General features: G+C 43.7%; 2 long non-coding RNA genes across 2 annotated transcripts in view; both read left to right on the forward strand.

The window, feature by feature from the left end:
• LOC135183305 (uncharacterized) overlaps positions 1-17,789 on the forward strand; it is a 32,250-nt gene extending 14,461 nt beyond the window's left edge. Inside the window, exons 2-3 of the long non-coding RNA XR_010305496.1 lie at positions 17,507-17,602; positions 17,723-17,789. This is a non-coding gene — a long non-coding RNA (uncharacterized LOC135183305). The remainder of the gene's footprint in view (positions 1-17,506; positions 17,603-17,722) is intronic.
• On the forward strand, positions 317-13,617 carry LOC135183303 (uncharacterized). Its single transcript, XR_010305495.1, has 2 exons — positions 317-414; positions 11,908-13,617. It is a non-coding gene; the product is annotated as an uncharacterized LOC135183303 (long non-coding RNA).
• Positions 17,790-19,799: the final 2,010 nt, after the last annotated feature.

Consider the following 19,799-nt stretch of genomic DNA (forward strand, 5'->3'; position numbering starts at 1 on the left):
GCATTCTCAGTTCAGGTTCTTTTATCCTCCACTTTCCTTTTGCTCCAAAACCATAGCTGACTATTTGCTTAGAAGGTTGCAATGCTTTCTGGCTCCCAGGGCAGCGGTGACTAGGTGCAGCTCTGAGCTGCTGCTCAGGGTACAAGTGCTGCTGTTCCCTTCTTATCTCTGCCCTGGAGGCTTAGAGCTCACTGCCTCAGAGGGAGAGCACAGGATAAGCTGAGTTTCCTTTCTAAAGCCAGAAAGAATAAGCATCTACGTTTTCACTCTCGTGTCTTGCAGAATTTGTGACTGCTCCTGTGTTATGGTGTTAAAGCCCAGAGAATTTGATGGAGAGTTTTTGTGGCAGTGCTTGCAAGGAGCGTGTTGAGGTGCTGGAGGGAGGATTTTTCCAGTAATTTCTCTCCCACTCTGGTGAGGAGCACCAAAGAGGCACATTTTTTCTTAAATGTGTTTCTAGTTTGTTGGGTTTGGTGATGGTAGTGCTGAAATAATACCTTTTTCAGGTGATGTTCTGAGAGCTTCCTTTTTCCTGGCTGAGCCATCAAAGGTCATTAGGAGACAGGAATTATTCTAACCAACTGGAGGGAGAATCATAGAATTGTAGAATAGAATAGAATCAACCAGGTTGGAAGAGACTTCCAAGATCATCCAGTCCAACCTATCACTCAGGAGTATTCAACTTGCCCAAGTCCCTGTATTTAGCAGTCCCCTCCTTGGACTGCTTAGGAGGGATATGGCAATAATCCTGTGGAAGGCAATTGCAGACTGCCCTGCTCCACATTTCCTCTTCTTCTCTCTTTGAATATTGCCATGGAAGGACACTTCCCAATATATTCAGAACTCTCTGCTTCTTTATAACATTTACTTTCATCTTTTGGCAAAGAGTTGAACAGGTCATGAGCCCATTCTTTGGGAAAGCACTTCATTTTTCCTTTGCACTAGCTGGTTCATCACTCATGAGACCAGTGACTGAAAGAGGAGAAAGTAGTTTAAAGCTTGTCCAAAATAAACCCTTCTTTAAATCTCACCTTTTCAGGTCTTGTCAGCAGCTCCAGGCATCAGCAGAGCATACTGAAAAGCAATTTGAGACATCTGTGGCCAGTAATTTAAGTCTGGGTATTGCCACAAACAGCTTAAACTGGAAGAGCATTAAAAGGTTAAAAGGACAAAGCTGCACAGTGCCAGTTCTCTCTGGGGATCCAATATTAGCTGGTTGTCTAGTCCTGGAGGTAAAGAGAGGTTAAGAAACAATTGCAGGCATACCACTGAGTGTGGCTGAACAAGCAACTCTCCCACTACATTCCTAACTGGGCAAGGAAGAAGCTGAATTCCAAGAAAGACCACCACTTCATCTTAGCTGAGCTTTTTCTCCTCTCCTGAGCAGCTTCATTGACTTTCCTTGTAAATAAGTGCACAATGAGGACAAAGCAAATGCATGAAGGGAAGAACTGATAGATCAGTACAGAGAGCCAAGTTCCCATCCTGGTTCTTCAGAAAAAACTGTCACTGTTCAGGATCTGGCCCCAAATAGCAATGCAGAAGATTTGAAGCAGGAGGTGTAGCACCTGCCCAGTGGTGGAAAAGAGCCCTCTCCCTTCACCTCTTCCTATTTTCTGCACCAGGTGTGCTTCCCTCAACCTGTACATACAACCCTTTTGAATGTGAGGTGAGAGATACACCAACTGCCCACCAACCTTGTCCTGCTGGGCAACACATGATGTGTGGAGGTCAGCACTTCTCTCCAACTTCTGTCTTGGCCTACCCAGGCCCTTCCTCCCATCCCTCACTCACTCTGGCCACTTGGTCCCTGACAATCTGTGGTCTCAGCAGTTCCTTCTGTAGTGAAGCTGAGCACAGGGTTGAAGGCAGGGATCCCTTTCCTGGCAGGCTGAGCCTGGAGCAACGAAGGAGGAACTGCCTGATAATGGGATGTTGATGTGAAAATTCATGACTGCTATTCCCTGCACTGAGGGACAAGGGAAATCAGACACAGTTGATTTTACTTTTCCTCTTTTCCATCTTACTGCCACTGCTGAGCAGCTTGAATAGGATCAGTATTTTTTACAGCGGATTTTTGATCTCAATGCATAACATTTTACAAAACTATGCCAGTGAAATTCTGTTGCTATAATTCCAAACTGAAATGTTTCTCTACATTGTTTCAAATCAAAGCCTTTGGAACTACAGGAACTAGAGAAAGGAGGGAACAAACAGCTTTCTTCAAGCTAAAAAAAGCCTTCTCAACATTCACAAAAATAAAAGAAAAAACTTCTTTGGTCAGAGGAAAATAGACCTGCTTTTAAAAACTTGTCTGTGTCACTTGTAATAGGAGTAGATGATTTACAAGCTCTTACTTGTGCCAATGCATTTCTGCAATTTGTCATTGAGATCCCTTTCCTTCAATGCCCTTGATAGACTGCAACTCCCTTCCCCAGCTTGGTAGCCTACCCAAATGTGGAGATATTTTCAGTTCAGATATGTGTTCCTTTTGCTCTGAGCCCATAGCTGAGTTATTCACTCACAAGTTTGCATAGCTTTCTGACTGCTGAGCCAGTGGTGACTAAGTACACTGTGGGAAGTAGCTTGTGCAGTTAGCAATTGTGGCAAGGTTTACTTCTTTGTGGAAATTTTGCCAGTCCACTAGGTTTCAAAGTTTCACAGTCATAGAATCAACCAGGTTGAAAGAGACCTCCAAGATCATCCAGTGCAACCTATCACACAGCCCTATCCAGTCATCTAGACCATGGCACTACCTAACTTATAACCACCATGAGATTGCGTAAATTATAGTCCATACTGCACAAACCTAATCTTTGATGAATAGATGCAAGGAATACTCCATCTAAAAGTTGTCCTTACTCTGGGACATGCAGAACCACAGGGAAGGAGTAACTTCTGTATTCATTGGCTTCATTAGAGAGTAGAGGTCAGTAATGTTTTCTCTGCTTCTCTAGGCAACACTGAGGGAAAGCTCAAGACTTTGCACATTCAGGATATGAGTAGCGGAGGTGAAAGGCTAAGAAAGTAGGATAATAAACAGGACAGCTGGAAGCAGAGTGGCTCCAGTGCCCGCATCTCTGTTCCTGCATGCATGCAGAGTATCCAGAAAGGGCAGTGCAAGCAATAGAACTGAGCCTGAACATAGACTCAGTGGCAGCTGAATAACTGCACAGATTTGCGTCAGTGTGTTATTTTTGCTGTTAGACACTGCTGAATTTATTTGACCTGGAAGCCACCAATCATCTCCCCAGCTGGGAACAGAACTGCAGTGCATGGTGTGATCTGTATAAAAATATAAGCTACAATGGCCAAGAGAAAGGAGAGGTATTTGGTGAGGTATATTTGTGTCTGTATCAAAAGATCAAGTCTACAAAATCACTGGATTGTTATATCTGTGAGATATGTCTCTGTAGCAAAAGAGAGAGAGATGAAAAAAGGCCTGTTGTGCCATACACTTCATTTGATTCATTTTTACAACAATGTAAGTCTGGCTTTTACAAGTAATTTCCTAGGCTTTGGGCTAGTTTTTTAAATACCCCAAGAAATCAAACTTCCCCTCTCTCAATGAAAGTTTACTTCACAGACCACATGGCCTGGACTCATGGGTCTTGGCTTGTTTGTTCTTCTGAAGTTAATTCAAAATTAAGCTTCCTGGTTTAATCTCAGTATTAGTAGATATAATTCTTAATCTTGATGTTTGAAACTTTCAAAAATCTGCAGCTAATTAGCCCTTAACCAATATGGTTCCTTTAATTAGTCTTTTGCAGTGACAAAATTATTCTGTCCTGCCTGAATTCTCCTACTTTTTGCCTGGTAATACAAGCAAGAGTTACCTAAACCCAACCACCAGCTACTCTGTGTGCTTGTTCCCTACAGTGAGTCAGTGTCTGTGATTGCCTTTCAGCTGGCTAAAGAATCTAGAAAATATTAGATATCACTGGAGTTCATCGAGATCTACTTGTAGGGAAAAGAAAAGTAAACCTGCAGTTCAAAAACGCTAGAATCCAAACATTTATGCTGATGAATATTCTACTCTGCTGCACCTCCTTGCCCAGCTCTTTGGCATACACATTTGCCTTCCTGACTCAAGAGCTGCCAGTACATAAGAGGTTGTCCAAAGGAGTGAACTAACTCGATGTCATCTGCCCATGTTACCTGAATTTAGCACAGCTGAATTGAACTCCCACTCTTCATCTTTCAATTTATTTTCCCAGTAGGATTTATGAGTGCACTGAAATCCAGATCCAGTCACTCAGATTCCAGCTGTGTCACTTCAGGGAATGATTCTTTTTGAAAAATGTTTCTAGTCTAGAACTTGCTAAAATTCCTGCCTTCTCTTTATCAAATTGTGATTGGAAGTTTGGAGTTGGCATACCAGAGTTTTTCTTTGATGTGTCAGCATCAAAGGGAAAGAACGTGCTCCTGTCTCCAAAAGAGCCATTTTCCATATGTATATTCTTCACTCTGTCCTGCCTAATGACTGTATATGAAGATATTCTGTGGGAAAGGTTGCAACATTTTGTAGCATATGTCTGTGCAAGAGAGGAGCATGTCTCACACCTGCTTTTTGGCATTGGGACGTTATTCCTCACAACTCTGGTACAGCCTGGCTGGCTTATGATGCTGTAGGTTTTGAATGGCGAGCTAGGGCAGCAAAGCAAGCCCTTCCTGATTGGAGAGGAAAGCTGTACAAAAGCTTGCCATCCCTTCCCCCACCTTCTGCTCATGGGGAAGGGGTGCTCTGTGAGAGATAATAGCCAGCTTCCTCCCAAACAATGCTGCCAAACCACTTTCAGAGGAGGTTTACAAATATTCACATGGAAAAATGCTTATGACTTATTTCTCCATACGAAGTTCAGAGAGCTGGTCTGAAATAGAGATCATTTTCCTTTAAATAGCATAAGCAGTGCTGGAGCAGGATCACATCTGTCACATATAAAAATGCTCTATTTATGCCTTATTGTAATCCATTCACTGGTTTATGGTCTTCATGTCCTTCAGGGAGTGTCAGAAAACCACACAAGCATTCCCGAGTGCTACATTCTGCATTCAGGTCTTCAGTTCTGTTGACAGATGTGTACAATCACACACAGCAGTCGGACAACTCCCTCTTGACTCTGTATCAGAGGAAAAGCGAGAGGGCAAATTATTTCAGCTGAGGTCAGCATTAACTTAAGCTCAAAATAACTCCCTCCAGATCCACCTGTTTCAAACAGAAACATGTGAATAAGTGGTGGCCTTCAGTGAATTCCAGCCACTTCCCTCTTTCTCAGCCTGTTTTGGGGCTCTGCCATCACAGATGCAGACAGCACACACGTACAAAAAAAGGCTGTGATCAACCTGATTTAAGAAACAACAACAACTCAAAACCAAACAAAAAACAAACACAGACCTCCTCACCCACTCTGGAAGTGTAATGTAATGGGTTAGTAAAGACATATATCCTATTGTATGTATAAGAGTTGACTGTCTAAACACAGGCATGTTTCTGAGTGCTTTGGGGAAAATATCAATTTATTGAGAGTGGTCACTAAAAGAGAGACTGATGGCTGCATTCATGTTACATTAAACAAAAGGTTTTGAGAGCATACCCTTTAAAGAAGAGTTTTCAGTTTCTCTGATGGTTTCAGTTGATGAGTTAGCTTCTTTCTTCCTCATCTCTCTGTATCAAAAATAACTTTGTTTCATTTCCTACAATGAGCCACTCCTAGCAAAGCTGAGTAGTTCCAGGGAAATGCAGTGATTCAGATTTGTTCCTTGTTGCCTAGTCTCTGAAGATCTACCTGTCTTCCAGGGCAGGGACTTCTTTTCTTTGACTATGTTTCACTCAACTTCAGGTCAGAGGGCTCCTGGCCTCACTGGGCCATGCTTGATGAAGGCGTTGATGAACAGCTGGAAACAGAATCTGGTTCTTCTCAGTCCTAATTTTTGATACTAGTGTGTATTGGCCAGAGCTTTCTAAGCCCTTTGGAGCTGCTTCTCAGATAAAGTCACCCAGAGCTTAAATAGAGGTTCTCAGAAGGGCTTGGGAAGCAAGGCTGTTGAAACCATCATCATTCTTGCAATAACCCTTGGAAGTGTAAATCTGTTCTCATTTGTGTCCACTTAAACTAAAGTTTAAACTCTCAAGAATGGAGATATTTTCCCTGTGTAACCACAAAGCTGGAGACCAAAGCTGAGGGGAGGTACCATCATGTTAACCTGGGGCAGCTTTGGTGTATTTTTTGGCTGTGCTCTCAGAAAATAACGGTATTAGAAGCTTTGACTAAAATACATAGAGCTGCAGCTCTCTAACAGCAGGTAAACAGTCTGTGCAATTGGGCACAAATGGCCTCCTTCCAATTAGGAAGCAACAAAACAAACTGCATCAGTAAAATTCCTTCAAGGATATTCCTTGAGGCTTCTTTGTGGTCTTTATTAAACATAAGCATTTTCAGCATGAAATACCCCCAAATTCACCAGCTGTCTATGGACTACTTAAGCACCGCTTCTTTGTGACAGAGCACAAAGAAGGTTTCTTGGTGCTGTTGTAGTTAAACCTTGGGGTCAGAGAGGGAGAGACACATCTACACAGAGGAGGAACAGGCAGACATGTACAGGCTCAGAATTGCAGCCTCCTAGGATCATAGTATTAGATAATCAACCAGGTGGGAAGAGACCTCCAAGATTATCCAGTCCAACCTATCACCTAGCCCTGTCCAATCAACTAGACCATGGCACTAAGTGCCTCATCCAGGCTTCTTTAGAATACCTCCAGGGATGGCAACTCCACCACCTACCTGGGCAGCCCATTCCAACGGCAAATCACTCTCTCTGGCAAGAAATTCCTCCTGACATACAGCCTATGCCTCCCCTGGCACAACTTGAGACTGTTCTGTTTCTAGTTGCCTGGAAGAAGACTCCTCCTTGTGCAAGGGGAATTTGCTAGGGTAAGCAGAAACCTCTGTGTAGATATCTTAATTTTCAGAAAGCTGCTTGAATGAAAAGTACTTGAAAAACAGATGTGGTTGGAGAGCAGCTACAACAGCTACCAAATGTGGGTGATGTGTCTCTGAGACTGCACCATCAGAAACATCCTGTCCTTGGTCCCCTTCTGTCTGAACATAGGGGGCTAGCTTCTAACGCTGCAGAAAGACAGCAGTGCTCCTAGAGATGTGCAGAATACACATTTTGTAGATAATTTTTCATCAATGTCTACACAGTTCCTTATCACAGACAATCACATTATCTCAGCCATTTATTGTGTTGTCAGAGCTGCTTGGCCCACATGAGCTGGTGCATGCTAGGGGTCTGTGATCTTCACCTTCCCCAAGGTCTGATTCACAGTCGTTGGCAGAATGTCTGTGTAGTGCACACACAAAGCAATCTGGTTTCAATTGCTGGAGTGTTGAGAAAAGAATGAAGGGAAACAAGGAGTAACTAAGATCACAGATTACTGGATTCAACAACAAAACATTTGTTGACTGTATTTGAGGATTATTCTTGACCTCTGGAAGGACATTTGTGAATGATGTTGATGAGTCTTGAGAAAATTACTGAGGAGCAATTTCTTGAGGTAAGGTTTGGTTCAGGGGATAAAACGCATCATCAAACAAGTGAAAAAGCAAACAAGGAGTTTATAGTATGACATTTTTCTCAATGCCCATGTTGGTAACAATGGAAGGCATTGTTTATTTTACAGTTTGCAGCCATGGACACTTATTTCCTATGTCCTTAAAGGAGCGTTGCCACTACTCATCTGGATGTAAAGATGAGCTAGAAGAACATCTCTTTCTGGAGCCAGGGGGACCCAGAGGGGCTAGGATGGAGAGGAGGCATCATATGATGGCAGGGCAAAATAATCTCTCACTCCCTTGGTACAAAGATTTCCAGGTCAGAGATTTAGTGGTGAGCTAGCAAAAGCAGTTTTCCTAGCAAAAGGTAGCAGCTCTGCCTCTGAGAGACTGGAGTTCAGTTGCAAGCAACAGAGCTTGCCAAAAGCAGTTTCTAACAGCCACTTTGGCTGTGATCTTGACAACTGTTTCTATCAAACCAGACTGATTCATCTCCAGCACAGCTCTGTCTAGGCAAGGGATTCAAGATTTATAACAACCTCTTGGAACTGTTTTGTAAGTGCTTTGTAAATGGCTCCTTTGATTTGCACATAACCTTCTTCAGTGAAGATACTGAGCATCATTCAAGTGATGTAGCTGTCAGCAAACTGGGTAAATATGAGCTAATCTCCTTTCTGGTGGCAAAAGCCTTTACTGCAGCACACAGTAGGAACAGTCTCTTCAATTACAGTGACGAATCATGATTATGTTGAGAATTGATAGCTCAGCATGTCTGTGTCTATGCCAAAAACCTGTATGGAGTGTCTGGACAGTAGCCCAGGTGGGGATAAGAAAGCTACAGTTGGTCTGGCTAAGAAACCCCGCTGGGTCCCCGGAATTAGCTTCAACCCTGGTGACACAGTAAGGTAGTTCATGATGAATACCTGTGTTTAGATGCAAGTACAAGGCTTAGACACCTCTGTCATGTTCAAATGACTGTCTCACAATATAGTAGAAGGCTGGATTGAGTGAAAATCATTTTGTATCAGCAAAAACTGCAGTTATACAAGCAACGTGGCCATGTTTCTCTTCCAGAGTAATTAACAGGTTCCTAACTTTCAACAGTGAAGCAGCAAGCAGAGAGTTCACATGTATTTTTTGCAAGGAGTTTGCTTTTCTAGAGGAAGACTTCAGAGCCTTTAAATATTCAAGATTTTTAAGGAATGGAGTTAAAGTTTCTTTTAAATATGATGTTTATTACCATGATCGCTTGGAATCCAGTCTGGACCTTCAGTGGTGGAAGCTTGGGTTTTCCTGTGCATGGATGTGTATAGCACAGAGACATAGCTGCAGTATCATTTTATTGGTTCCTCTTCTGAGGAGTTCTTAAAGCTAATGAAAAGATAATAATGTGAAAACAGCAAAGGAAGTAATTTGTGTCAAGTGGTGGATGGCTGAGAAGCATTTTGTTAAAGAGAGGATGGAAGGCAGCCAAATGTGTGGATGATCACACACAGAGAGTGGTGATCAATAGCACAGTGTCCACCTGGAGACCAGTGACAAGTGATATCCCTCAGGGGTCAGTGCTGGGAGCAGTGCTGCTTAACATCTTTGGCAGTGATATGGACAGAGGAATCAGTGAACCCTCAGCAAGTTTGCAGATGACACCAAGATGTGTGGCACAGTTGACTTGCTAGAGGGCAGGGATCCTTCCAGAGGGACCTGGGCAGGCTGAAGAGGTGGGCCCAGGCCAACCTCATGACATTCAACAAGGCCAAGGGTAAGATCCTGCACTTAGGTCGGTGCAATCCCAAACACAGATACAGGCTGGGTGAGGAATGGCTGGAGAGCAGCTCTGAGGAAAAGGATCTGAGGGTCTGGGTTGATGAAAAGCTCAACATGAGCCAGCAGTGTGCATGTGCAGCCCAGAGAATAAGCATGTCCTGGGCTGTATCAAGAGCAGTGTGGCCAGCAGGGCAAGGGAGGTGATTCTCCTCCTTTACTCTGCTCTCGTCAGACCCCACATGGAGTATTGTGTGCCGTTCTGGAGCTCCCAACACAAGAAGGACGTCAAGCTGTTGGAGTGAGTCTAGAGGAGGGCCATGAAGATGATCAGAAGGCTGCAGCAGCTGTGCTGTGAGGACAGGCTACAAGAGCTAGGGGTCTTCAGCCTGGAGAAGAGAAGGCTTCAAGGAGACCAAAGAGAAGCTCCTTTGAGGAGCCTTCCAGTATCTGTAGGGGACCTACAGGAAAGCTGGGGAGGGACTATTGACAAGGTCTTGTAATGAGAGGACAAGGCATAATGGGTTAAACTGGAAGAGGGAAGATTTAAAATAGATGTTAGGAGGAAGTTCTTTACAGTGAGGATGGTGAAACACTGGCACAGGTTGCCCAGGGAGGTTGTGGATGCTCCTTCTCTGGAGGTGTTCAAGACCAGGTTGGATGAGGCCTTGAGCAACCTGTTCTAGTGGGAGGTGTCCCTGCCTATGGCAGGGGGCTGGAACTGGATGATCCTTGAGGTCCCTTCCAACCTAAACCATTCTATGATTCTATTCTACATCTGAAATGTGAGGTGCAACTGCTGAAAACCCCACTGGTCTTCATAGGTTTTATGAAAGTGGCTTGTTGTATAAAGTGAAATGCTAGAGGCATTTCTAAAAACACAAAGTCAAGAGCAAAGTAATCAAACAAACAAACAAAAAAAGGCAAACCAGCAGTTTGTCTGATCCTCACAAAAGCAGAAGCAAACGAGAGCAAACCCTGGCTCGAGGACAAGAACAGCACATGGAAAACAAGGAAATGAAAGGGTGTACATCCAGAGCCTGCAGCAAGAAGCAGAAGAAAGAATCAAAATCTATAAAAGGCTTTATTGAATACTATAAAACAGATGCACCATCAGGAGTTAATAATAAAAGACTGTTGCAAACAAATTTCATAGTGTTGAGGTTCTCCACAATTTCCTTTGATTAAAAAACAAATAGGTTTTGGTGGAGCAGCCCAAAGTACTTCAGTTCAAAAATACTCAATCATAGAAATATTGTTTCAACAAAAATGTTTAGATCCGTGTGTGCATGTGCATGGCTTTGTGCATTTGGCCAGGGATTCAGTTCTCCAGGAAACAAATCACAGGCTTTGGATTGATCTGCTTTTCAACACTGGGGCTCATCTCTCAGACTTTTATTGCTTTTCAAGGCATCTTCCTCCACAAGCAGATTCATTGCAGCAGTTCTGCACTTTCAAAGATGCATTCTCATTGTGTGTCCCTGCCTATGGCAGGGGGTTGGAACTGGGTGATCCTTGAGGTCCCTTCCAACCCAAACCATTCTATAATTCTATATACTAGTTATCATTAATACGCTGCATGAGCCTTTTGGACTGGCTGTGCCTGGCTGTGTGATCTTCCCAGTGAATATCAGGGTGATTGAAGTCTCCCAAGGAGTTAGCTCTAGAGGCAACCTCCAATTGTCTGTAGAAAGCCTCATCAATCTCTTCCTCTTGGTCTGGTGGTCTATAGTAGATGCCTACAACAATTTCACCTCATTTCCCACATCCCCTGATTCTTACCCACAAGCTTTCAACCTGTTCTGCCTCTCCCCTTGCATAGAACTCAGCACATGTCAGTTGCTCTCACACATAGTGAGCAACTCCCCCATCTCATCTTGCTGGTCTGTCCTTCCTGAACAGTACATAGCCATCCATGACAACACTCCAGTCGTGGGAGCTGTCCCACCATGTTTCAGTGATGACAATTACATCAGTTACTCAACCTAAAGCAGGTCTCCAGCTCCTCCTGCAGCAGTTGCAGCAAAAGAGGTTCCACCTCAACACAAGGGGAAACTGCTTTACTGTAAGGGTCTGTCCATTCTTTATTGTGAGGGTTTCTATTTCACAGCCTGTAATCTAATTCTTCTCACCAAAACATTTTAGCTAGGCTCAAACTAGCACAGGGCATGGCTTATGAGGAGAGGCTGAGGGACCTGGGGGTTTTTAGTCTGGAGAAGAGAAGACTGAGAGGGGATTTAATAAATGTTTATAAGTATCTGAAGGCTGCCAGGAGGGGAGGGGACAGACTCTGCTCACTTGCTCCCTTGCATAGGACAAGGAGCAAGGGGTGTAAATTGCAGCACAAGAGGTTCCAGCTCAACACAAGGGGGAACTTCTTTACTGTAAGGATCACAGAGCACTGGAACAGGCTTCTCAGAGAGGTTGTGGGGTCTCCTTCTATGGAGACTTTCAAGGCCTGCCCTGGCAGGGGGTTTGGACTCGATGATTTCCTTGGGTCCCTTCCAACCCCTAACATCCTGTGATCCTATAAGGATTATTTATGTCCTGTTTAAGATGTTTTTGTGATTATTTTTTTTTTCATTTACAGAGCATATTACAAGAAAAGAATCAAAAACTGACTATGTTGATTTTCACACAAATTTTTGTGCCTGGAAGCTGTCAGAAATACCCTTGTTATGAAAGAAAAGAGGAAACACCTTGTGTATTGCCCTTGGAAATTTTAACTGATACATACACAGCTATTTCTAGCTGCACATGCTGAAGCTGTGCAGCGGCAATGTGAGTCCTCTCACAAGAATAATGGCAAGTGGATGACATGATTGAAATATATCAGTAGAAATATTGCTATAACCATGATACTGTAAAGACATGAGTCAGATATGGGACTTGTTTACAGCTGCCTTCACAAATTAACACCCCTGTTTTGTGCTCATGTCTCTCTGCTTTTTTTTCCTCAGGGTCATCTTGCTACAAGGAAGGGACAACCTAGTAGTAATGGTAGCTGGGTGCTTTGCTATTCTATAACTCTGATTTTCCCCCCAAAGACTAAATGGCACATCTGGGAAGGATTAGACAAGTTTTCTAGCACATAGCACCTTTGCTAGGTCTGAAATCTAGTAGCTGACCAGAGCTAAAAGCAAACCAAACCAGGTGCTCAGAATTTGTCCTTTCCACATATATTCCTCCTCTATCTTAAAGTTGCTCTCGGTTACTTCCTCTAGCTGAAGTTAGACAGTATAATGCTGAAGCTTGAAATATCTGCCTGAAAATGTGTGTTCAGCAGTGGTATGTGAGAGTGGGCATGAGCAATAAACAGGACAAATCCACTGTTCTGGGAAGACGGCAAAACCGAATTGGTGCTAACAGTGAGCTCAGCTACGGGCACAAAGCTGAGAACAAGCAAGCACAAAATGAAGTGTATAAGCGTTTAGAAAGTGTGAATTATAAATAATTTGCTCTTTTGAAATGTGTTTTGAGTGGGAAACCTCTGCAGTAAGTAAAGTGATACTACAGTGTCTGTTGCTGCTCAGCTGTTTATGCAGGACCCTTCCCTCTACTAACAGCAGAGCCAGGGTGGCTCAACAGCCCACCACTCTGCTCCAGTGAAGCCAAACCACCAGCCTCTCCCAGATTTCTCAAGCCTTCATCTTCCTTAGAAGGTTCCAGCCTCATCAGTTTCCCCCACACTTCCCCTCTTAAAATGTTCCAGCCCTGGACGTGGGAAGCTGTGCACAACTGTGTGCACAGCTGTGTGCCCAGCTTTCCAGTCTGCCACCACGATGGCTGGAGCTGCTAGCCAAAACCTTGCAAACAGATTTTTAATCTTGATTTTTGGCCTGTTGCAAGCCTTTAAAAACACTCTGTATCTCATGCAGATCTCCATTGCCTTGAAGCAAACTGGTGGCAGCAGCACAGCCCAGCTTCACAGCAGCCTGTTGTTTTACTGTTTGCACACAGGATAGAGTAGCTTCAAGTTCTGTTCCAGACTCTCAGAAGAGGCGGACCCTCTGCTGTTTTGTCAGCTTAATGGAAATCTAATGTATCTTTTTCTTCTCTCCAGATGTGTTAACAGATGCACAGATCCACAGCTTTGTAGCCAGATCCCTGAATAAATGTGCAAAGATAAGAGTGTGAAGAGCTTTCTCCTGTCCTTTCCAGAACATGTCCCAGGATGTTTCATGATGTCCCAATCCCCAAAGCATCCATGCTACCTATCCTGCTGTGCCATGGGACATCATGGTTAGTCTGGGGAGGGAATACCTGGGGACTAGTAGCCCTCATGTACCACCTGAGTCCTGGCAAAGGGGCAAGTTCCATTTTCCAGATGTTATAAATATGGCAGTTTGCTATTAATGAGCCAATTAGCAAGGTTTTATTTTGCGGGATAATAGGCAAACGGCACTGGATGTGAGGGCAGTCTGTGCCCACTGGCTCGTGTGCTCCTGAGGGGCTGCACTTAACCTTTCGTATGACTAAGCTGTAGACAAACAATGAGCTCTGTGAATATGCATTGCAATTCTTGGTACTATGTAAATCAGTTCTTGGGAGAGGCAGAGTGTTTGTGCACCTGCGTGGTGTAACTCCTGGGGTCGTCTTGTCCCTTTTTTTGGTGGTCAATGGGGTGAAGGTTGAGTCTTCCTCCCCTGTCCCTTGAGTGACCTCCAGGTGGTGTGCATGGCCCCTTGTTTGTTTACATTTTCCTGCCTAGCAAGAGAGATGATTGGATGAGGTACATCCTGCCATCTCCTCCCCCATATGATGCATTCATTTCAACACCAATCATACCCTTCACTCTCACAGAAGTCTGTGAGAAGTCATGGCATCATTATTACAGAATCACAGGCTCACAAGATTGGAAGGGACCTCTGAAGATCTTTGAGTCCAACCCCCGTGCCAGAGCAGGACCATATAATCTAGTGCAGGTCACACAGGAGCACATCCAGGTGGTTTTGAAAGTCTCCAGAGAAGGAGACTCCATAATCTCTCTGGGCAGCCTGTTGCAGTGTCCTGTGACCCTTACGGTAAAGAATTTCCTCCTCATGTTGGGATGGAACTTCCTGTACTGTAGTTGACATCCATTGCCCCTCGTCCTGTCACAGGGCACAGGTGAGAAGAGGCTGTCCTTTCCTTCTTGACACCCAGCCCTCAGATATTCGTATACATTTATTAGATCTCCTCTCAGTCTTCTCGTCTCCATACTAAACACGTCAGGTCTCTCAGCCTTTCCTCACAAGGCAGCTCTCTCCCAGAAATCCCAACTCTTAGTCTTCCTGTACCCAGGTGAGCCAGTCTCTCTAAGGCAGATGGTGCAGCCATCACACCCTTCGCCAGGGACAAGGGTAGGCCAGGTCACTCTGCCATGACATAACATAGCTTTTCTGGCAGAGGCATTGTCTCCAGAGGAGGAAAAGCACTTTAACTCATCTTCTATGCAAGGCAAGCAGAGACACCAAACACTAACTTTCCTGCATTACCTATGAGTAGCTGGAGTTTAGATCAGAGACCTAAGGAAGATGGTCTGAACACAAAGTCCCCTCCTTTTCTCACCAGTACCAGCTTTAAGGCCTCTTGGTGCTTAGTTGCTTCCTGCTTTGTTTCTCTGCAAATGAGGATCCTGTGATGTTGACTGCATTGTAGGCTGAAGACAGGTATGAATCATCACTCCTTTACTCTGAGCGGCACTATGAACTGAGCTGTATTATGGAGCTCATTTTGTGTAACAGTCCACAATTGGGCTGAGGCTTTTGGTGCCAGGCAGATTAAAATCCTTGCAGCATTGCTCATTTTCAGTTACCATTCCTCTCCATTGCTGTTAAAAAGGGATCATAGACCTATAGCTCAAACACAAAGGCACCTGGTGACTAATATGTAGCACTGGCCTGCAGTCTGGATTGTTCTCTGCCATCGGGCATGTGTGTGGAGGTTGAGACATTGCTACACCCAGAGACAAGATTTTCTCTGTATGCAATGATTGAATGAAGGCCATGAATGAATTTGCTGTGGTAATTTTATAAGTCAAAACTTACTAAACTAAAACTAAACTAAAACCAGAACTTCACACTTAGTAAAATTCAGTTCTTCTCAGCTGGACTTTCTTATGGTTCTACATGACACGATCCATCACTTCAGGGAAAATGACAACTGCCAATTTATGTATATTGGAATGAAACAGGCTAGTTAGAAGGTGTCCACTATGATTCAGCATTTGCTGAACTGGGAACACATTTTTTTTCAGGTCATACTGCTTGCTATAACTGGAGATCTAACTGAAGTAAGAGACTCTAACAAATGTGCCGTCTTATAAAATCTGTTTTTCAGACCAGCGTGCTGCAGTCAGCTTCACCTGTGCTCTGATTTTGGTTTTCATCACTGTTCTTTGAAATAGTGTGCTGGTTTATGTGTAATCAAAATTCGTACAGAAAGAAAAAATAATCCAGGGGATGTGAGTGACAGAATGCATAGCAGCCTAAAAAGCTCTGCAGATCTGGGCAAGTAAAGCAGATGTCTCATGATCCCACGGCCTAACAATTCTCCCAGTAATGAAGAAATCTGTAATTAAAGCTTTTGAGAGGAGTCAAGACTTGCGTGCTGCAGGCAGTCTTGGTTAGGATGACATTTTAACACAATGTGCTAGTTTGAGGCTAGCTGAAATATTCTAGTGAGAGGGATTAGATTATAGGCTGTGAGAAGGAAACAATGGTGATGTCTACTGCACACATAGGCTTGCTGAGATGTATAAAAACAAGACCACAAAACATAGGTGACACAGTTTCATTGACTCTCTGTTGCAGCTGATGTTTGTACTTTTTTCCCTGGCCTGCTTTCTGTGTAACTAATCCTTCTGCTTTCTATCCCCTCGGGCCAATCCTTCAAACTCACCTTGAATGTAAGGCAAACTCTGGGATAAAGTAGAGGGGTGGAAAGGAGGTGGAAGAGTGGTTGTGAGCCCCTCCTGGGGACTCTGGTTTCTGGGAGGGCTGTTGTGTTTCTGTATTACCTTGCATATATATTTCTGTCTCTAGCTGTATCTATTGTAAATACCTGCTTGTATATTGTGCTAGAAGCTTCACTCCTTAATTTCCAGCCAGCTGAGTCTAGTCTGGATGATTTCGAAAGGGGGGGGGAAGGTAACACCCAAACCGTCACACACAAATTTTTGTGTAGCTTTTCTTACCAGAACGTAGCACTGCTTAACCACAAAGGGTGAGGCTTCTGCTCAGCGACAGACACTTGATCATTCCATCCCTGTGGAACAGCCTGTGACCTCTCCCTTTTGGAGCTACTTCTGGTCTGGTTTAGGATTTGTTCAAACTTTGAGAAAGGGACAGGGGGTGACTAACATGGACCAGACACTGTAAGATGATGGTAAAGGGGAAGGAAGCAGAAAAGCAGTGCTGAAGGTTTGGAAATCAAAAGTGAAATCATCATGGGCTATACAACACAAACTAAATAGATGCAGGAGCCAAAAACAATGTGGTCACCTTTAGCCAATAACTTTCAATGAGGTTATGTCACTGTATATATTAATTAGTGATGGACAAAATAACAGCAACATACAATAGTTGAAGCCAAAACCCAAAGGCCCAAAGCTATTTAATTGTATATCCAGTGTCTTTTATATCCCATTCTACAAGTTGTGGTAGTTCTGCAAGTTGTAGAATACAGTGATTGTGTAAGATATTGTTCCCGACATTCTTATTGGATAACAGTGAGGTAATAGTGAGGTGTTAGCTATTTTAACACAGACTTCTTTCAGTTCTTTGCTCTAAGTTATGTCACTTTCATGCAAATGTTATACAAGGCAAGAATACCAATTTACTATGTTTCTATCCTCAATCTTACTGTGTCAAGGATACAGCACAGGAATGCACTCCAAAGATGCATCATTTATAACATTTAGCTGACTCCCTTTTGTGATCCCCACAAAGATAAATAAGGCAGCTTTCCAAGAGGACAACTATAATCAGAGAGGAAGTCACTTCACAAAGTGAACAAAGATCAACTCTTCAGGCTAGTTGGAGGGATGAGCATGGCCCATCCTGATCTTGACATAACCTTGGGATGAGGTCCAGACTGGTAGGAAAACAGCAGAAGTCAATGCGACCTGGCACTGGCCACCGCCGAGGGAATGTGATGTGTCAGACTCATTGCTAAAAATCCTATCTCTGTCTGTCTCAATTATCAAGGACTGAAGCACAGGCAGTTCTTGCACAGGATGGGGTATGGGTGCACAGTGGCTTCCCAAACCTGTTCTTTGGCCTTGCCAAGGTTCATCCCCTCAGGTAAGGATCGCTTTTCCCTTCTTCACTCCTAGGCATAAATCTCTTCAGAAAGAGATGGGAAATAGGCCAAGTATCAGTTGATCTTAATCTTTTCCCTTCTGTCTCTACTTTATGATCCAGCCTCAGGAATGCATGGAGCCCCAGTTTTCAGCGTACAGTCACAACCAGGTTATGAAGCAGATGGTGCACAGACACTGGTTGCTAGTTGTAGTGGGAATTAAACTCCTACAGCACCCCAGAATATTTAATTCTGGTCTTTAAATAAACAATTGTTATTTAAAATCTTCTTTCAATGCATAGGCTGAGTGACAAGGGATTGATATGAAAGTTCCCTGGTACAAAGCTGCAAATGTAGTCCCTAAAGCCCTCCCCCATTGAGTTGCAATTGGCTTTATTGTGAGCTTTAAGGGGCAAGGTCGAGCTGACTGAAACTCAAACTACCACTCCATGTCTCTCTTTGTTTTGGAAGCGTCTTTCATGATGCTTACCTATGTGTGTGACTAACCAAGTGCTGGCATCCCAATGGGAGTGGCACACTTGGGATGTTAGTGCTGCTGTGCTAGGACAGAGATGATGGGAATTCCCAGCATCTGGGGACAGAGTTGTGCAAACCCGTAGTCCTTCAAAGGGAGGAGCAGAAAGGCTTTTGAAGAGCAGCAGAGGCTAGGAAAACTCAGGAGTATAAAGTGTTTCTGAACCAGGTCGACACCAGCTCTACCAAAGTGTCATTCTCCAGAAGAACAGTCAGATGTCAACTGATGTGCCCAGCAAGCAAGAGCTCTGGATCTCTCCAAGCAGGAATCCCATAATCTCCTAATTATTGTGGTAAGGAAAAGGAGGGAAACTCTAGTGCTGTTCATAGTTTCTGTTTGCGCTGCTTAAGATATTTCAGCCTTGGAGTCCTTTGAACACAGAGCAACGCAGAAGTGTGTGCAGGTGCTTTGAGCTGGCATTGCTGCCACTATGTACTGTCTACTGGCTGATGTTCACTTCTGCAGGTCCTGTTCCTCTTAATACCCAAGTCATACAGACACCTAGCAATCTCATATCTCTTGTGACACCTTCGTCCTTTGGATTATTATGGTCTGTGTTTGGCATGTGTCATTATTCCTGACATGCAGGTCCTTCTTCTGGCTGCCCTTTACTTAGGTTGGCGCTTTTACCTCATGTGGCAGTGGGGATAGCCTTCTGCTGCAGTTTTCCCTGCACATCCTGACCTCAGCATTGTCTGTGTTACAACTGCATAGAAAACCTTGACTAAAATGCTCACAATTCCCTTTGTACTCCTTCTGCAAATTTAAGAAGCACCTTATGTTTGCTTACCAAAAATCAGGTGGTTTTTTTTTCACAGAAAAACAAATGAGGAAAAAGACAAAGAGAGGGAAACAGATGAGCAGAGGCAAGGCAATCTCATAAGACCACTGCAAGTTTGCCATCAGAGCATTATAAAGGTCTTCAAGCAGATGACACAGATGTTGTAAACAGCTGGAGACACTACAGGTGTCCATTCTTCTATTTCAGCAGCTACTGCCCCCACCTATCCTCTGCCCACATAGTACCTCTTGTTAACTTGTTTCGCTTCTTTTCTGATGTCCCTTATATTTTCTGGTTCAAGTTCAATTTGATCACCACAATATCATAGAATCATAGAATCAACCAGGTTGGAAGAGAGCTCCAAGATCATCCAATCCAACCTAACACCCAATTCATCACCATACATAGCATCAAGAAGAACCTTCACATGTATACAAAGTCTTTATAGCATCACAATATGAACTTGGTGTCCGATGGCCTCAGAAAGTCAGAAATCATGAAGTTCAAATAATTGCCATGTGTTTGTCAGCCTAAACACCAATGACTGTTTTCTACAGCACTCATTCCTGCTCCTCGGTTGCTCTGGCTTCAAACTAGCATATTTTTTCCCTGTTTATACCATTCAAGCACAATAACTGGAAGCAAGAATTTCTGAGTCGTGTTTGTAAGGATTTAAATACACTGGGAATGTCTTTGAGGAGGAGAGAAAATGTGGGAGAGTATGGGCTTTCACATGGCATCACACTAATTAAAGGATAAATGGATGCAGAGCCAATGGTATTGTGGGAAGCTGAGCTCTGCGCATACACAACTCCCTGGGCTAGTGCCTATTGGCCAGTTTGATTTCAATATCAAGTATATGAAGGGGGATGATTTAGCAACT

This window comes from Pogoniulus pusillus, chromosome 18, assembly GCF_015220805.1.
Source record: "Pogoniulus pusillus isolate bPogPus1 chromosome 18, bPogPus1.pri, whole genome shotgun sequence".
NCBI classification, from domain to species: Eukaryota; Metazoa; Chordata; class Aves; order Piciformes; family Lybiidae; genus Pogoniulus; species Pogoniulus pusillus.